The sequence below is a fragment of the Odocoileus virginianus genome, chromosome 16, assembly GCF_023699985.2.
Source record: "Odocoileus virginianus isolate 20LAN1187 ecotype Illinois chromosome 16, Ovbor_1.2, whole genome shotgun sequence".
NCBI lineage: Eukaryota > Metazoa > Chordata > Mammalia > Artiodactyla > Cervidae > Odocoileus > Odocoileus virginianus.
This window is the reverse complement of record NC_069689.1, coordinates 10,390,795-10,394,335: the sequence shown is the minus strand read 5'-3', so window position 1 is coordinate 10,394,335 and position 3,541 is coordinate 10,390,795. Positions and strand designations below refer to the sequence as shown.

At 59.2% G+C, this 3,541-nt stretch overlaps 1 long non-coding RNA gene across 1 annotated transcript; it reads right to left on the bottom strand.

Annotated features, from left to right (window-relative positions):
- Window positions 1-315: 315 nt before the first annotated feature.
- LOC110150508 (uncharacterized) lies at window positions 316-3,041 on the bottom strand. The gene is made up of 2 exons (XR_002317757.2): window positions 2,451-3,041; window positions 316-1,790 (listed from the first exon to the last, which is right to left on the bottom strand). It is a non-coding gene; the product is annotated as an uncharacterized lncRNA (long non-coding RNA).
- Window positions 3,042-3,541: the final 500 nt, after the last annotated feature.

Genomic DNA, 3,541 nt, shown 5'->3' with positions numbered 1-3,541 from the left:
CAGGGACTGCTTGGCAAGCGCAGCCAGGAGCCTGTGGCTGGCTGGGAGGGACTCCAGGAGTCATAAGCCCAGCTCTTCACTCCCGAAATCTTGGCACGTAGAGGCCGGCTTGTAAAATCACCCGAAACACGGCCTTCCACAGCATCCTCCCAGGTTGCAGTTACACACAGCAAAGTGGGAGCTGGTCCTTTTTTTTTAAATGACAAGGTATCCGGCTTTTTTGCTTGAATCAATACAAGTTCATGTCATCATTGGCAAAAAAAAAAAAAAAGGCTAAAATGCCAATAGATTTCTGCACAGGGCCATTCTACTCTATACAGCCTGTTCCTTTATTCAGAAAGCATCCACCAGCAGTTTTCAGGAGATGGGACCACAGCCTACGGGCTGGAGGAAGCATGCAGGTGAGGGCGGGGCCGTGACCAGGGCGGGGCTCGGGAAAGTTCCTGGAGGAGGACCCACAGCTATACAGAAGCCACGGGGCAAGTCCCACGGGGATGAGGTCTCGGAGGAGGAGCACGCAGCCACGGAAGCCTCAAGTTGCCAGATGCAGCCCAGGAGGGCTGCCCGGAGGACACAGGTATACCCAGCATCACATGACTCCTTCTCCCCATAAGTTACGGGGGGAGAGACAGCAGAGTCACAGAGTGCAGATGTGAAATTCAAGGATCCCAGCAGTCCAGGGGCCCCCAAGCGCTCACAGGGACCAGCTTTCTAGTCTTTCAGCTGGCAGAGCCCAAGATGCCAGGAGGACGGTGTCTTCCAGGGACCATCCTCGCAAAGGGGAGCACAGCGTGCCCTCCTGCCCAGCCCTGACCTCACTAAATCCTGGTGCCCAGGAAACTGCAGCCCCAGCCCCATCTCCACCTCTGACACCCTGGGGGACCAGGAGCTCCATTTCACCCTCACTGAAGCCGGAGTCAAGCCCGAGGACCCCTCCAGTGGCCCACCACCCACCGCAGAGGGACGTGGTGACGAGCTGGTGTCTGGGGCCAGGCCCATTGCGTGGAGAGAACTCACTCCTGACCCCCCAGACTGCAGAGCTGGACTAGAACCGAGGGCCCCTCAGCCCTCCTCGGCCAGCATTCACACCACCCCATGTCCAGTCCCTGCCCGGTGTTGCCACAGCTGTGTGGCTTCAGGCAAGTTCCCTGACCTCTCTGAGCCGGGGCCCATGATGCCTGGGTGCGAGTGAGAGTCAGTTGTGAGCAGACGTGAGCACTCCGAAGTGGGCGTTGAGGTGAAGGTGGTTCTGGATAAAGCTGTACAGAGCCACCCCAGATGGAGACTGAAGAGTTGTGGGCAGGGCTGGGCTCTCCACGTGCTCAGAGACAGCAGGCCAGGTGCACGGACACCGACTCATCTCCAAAGCCCAGTCCTATCCTCTCCAGTCACCCTCCTCTGAGGCCTCCGTGGCAGGAATGATGAGAGGCGTTCGGCAAGTGCCCGGCACATAGTAGGTGCTCAGGAAACTCCCTCAGGAGCCCGCACATGACTGGGGACCACTCCAAAGCGACTGGACAGTGTGGCCCCCAAAGCTGAGACGCCAGGCCCCGGAGGTCAGCAGTCACTGCCCACGATCCCTGCCCATGATCCCCACCCCAGGGTGACCCCCAGGCATCGCTGGGTTGGAAATGCCAGGCCAGGGCACTGGGGGGGCAGAGTGAGAAGGGGGTGCTGTTTGTGGAAAGAAGTGGAACAATCGAAGCCAGCTCGTTCAGAGTTAGAGTCCCTTTTTCCAGAGTGGTTGTTTAGAAGGGAAAAAACATTGTCCAAATCACAGCCGAGAAAACCTGCAATTGCCAGAGAAACGGGAGTTGGTGGCCAAGAAGGATTGCAAAACACTGGCCCTGGGGAAGAGCGGGCCTGTGCCAAGGCCCACAGAGCCGGGCTCGGGGCACCTTCCCGGGCGCTGGCCTGGCCGGGAGGCCCAGAGTCCAGACCCCCTCATCCCAGCCATCCCAGCCCAGAGCCAGGGACACGAAAAGACACAACCAGGTGGTCACAGGACTTGCTGGTTTGCAGCGATCCCCCCTGCAGACTCCTGGAGAGCCTTCGGGAGGAGGGTCCTAGCGGCAGGAGGTCAGGGAGGGGAGGGGACAGCTTAGGGGTGACCAGAGCAGCCTCCGGCCCCAGTACTGGGCCCAGCGTCCAGGACCGTGGGCGGAAAGCATGCTGGAACTGGGGGCAGGGGGCAGTCTGCAGCCACCAGGAGACAAGAAGGAGCCAGCCACTGCGTTTCTGTCCCCAGGCTCCCAAGGCCCCCACATCGCACCCACCGCCCACCCAGTCCAGCCCTTCCCTTCCTTCCAGCAGCCCTCCTGCTCCACAGGACATCCTGGCTGTCCCCTCCGCCCCCAAACTGGGCAGGGCCAAGTGAAGGGTCATTTCCTGGATCCACCAGTCCGAGAGGTCAGGTTCCCCAGAGCAATTCTGCTCTGAGATCTGCTCACCTGCTCAAGTGCCAGGCCCCAGGGATACCATGCACGTGCCATCCTTGGCCTCTGGTGAGGAAGAGAGACATCCAAAAGACAGCTACATGTATAACTAAATGGCAATAAGTAGCAGATTGTCTAAAAAGGAGACCTTCTGGGGGGCCCCTCCAGGGGCCCAGCGGGTCTCCCTGGGCTCTCGTGTGTGATGACAGCCCTGAGAAATCACCCTGGAGTGGGAAATCCCTGAATACTTGCCTGACTCAAGGGGTGCCAACCCTGAGGCACAGTGTATGTGGCAGGGTCTTCCCCCAGCAGGAGGTGTGCCCATTTTACAGAAGGGGGCACTGAGGCCTGGCGAGACAACATCACCCAGGGAGCCGGACACAGAGCGTGCTGCCCCAGGTGGACACTGTGGTCACCTAACCCTGGCTGCTGCCCCTAGGGTTCTCCTGGGTGACAAGCAGGGGGCCAGGAACTAAGGCAGCCGCAGCCCATCGGCGCCTCGGTGGGATTCAGAGAAAGGGCATCCCTCGAGGTGGGGTGCAGCCTGTATCCCACCCTCGTCCCTCAGCCGGTTGCTTCCATTAGGCATGACTACCCCAGCAATAAGCCCAGCCACCACGGCTGCCACTTTTTAGTGTAGCAAGACTTGACTTTGTCCCTTGAAGTCCCCCCCCCACCTTAGTGTTTGATTCCACTATCTCGGGGGTGACAATTTGAGCAAAGCCTGTCCCTCCAACCAAACTGTAAGCAAATATAAGGGTGGGACCTGCATGTGTCTTGCTCACCTGTGACTTTTTCACTCACCAGCACCAAGCCTGTCTTATAATCCATGCTCATAAATATTTGTAGAAGGAAGGGTCCCTTTTAAACTTAAAACAACTCGATCAAGCCCATTTCACAGATGAGGTTGGAGAGGTGCAGTGACTCAACCCAGGTCACACAGCAAGAGTGGGGGACTGGACAGGAACCCTGGCCCCCAGAGCCCGCCCCCCTCCCCCCGTCCACTGGCCCACAGACTCCAGCCTCCTGGGCTATTTCCCGCACGTCGAAAGCGGATGCTCATTCCCAGCCTGGGCTGCGAGCCGCCTCCTGACTGCGGCAGCCTC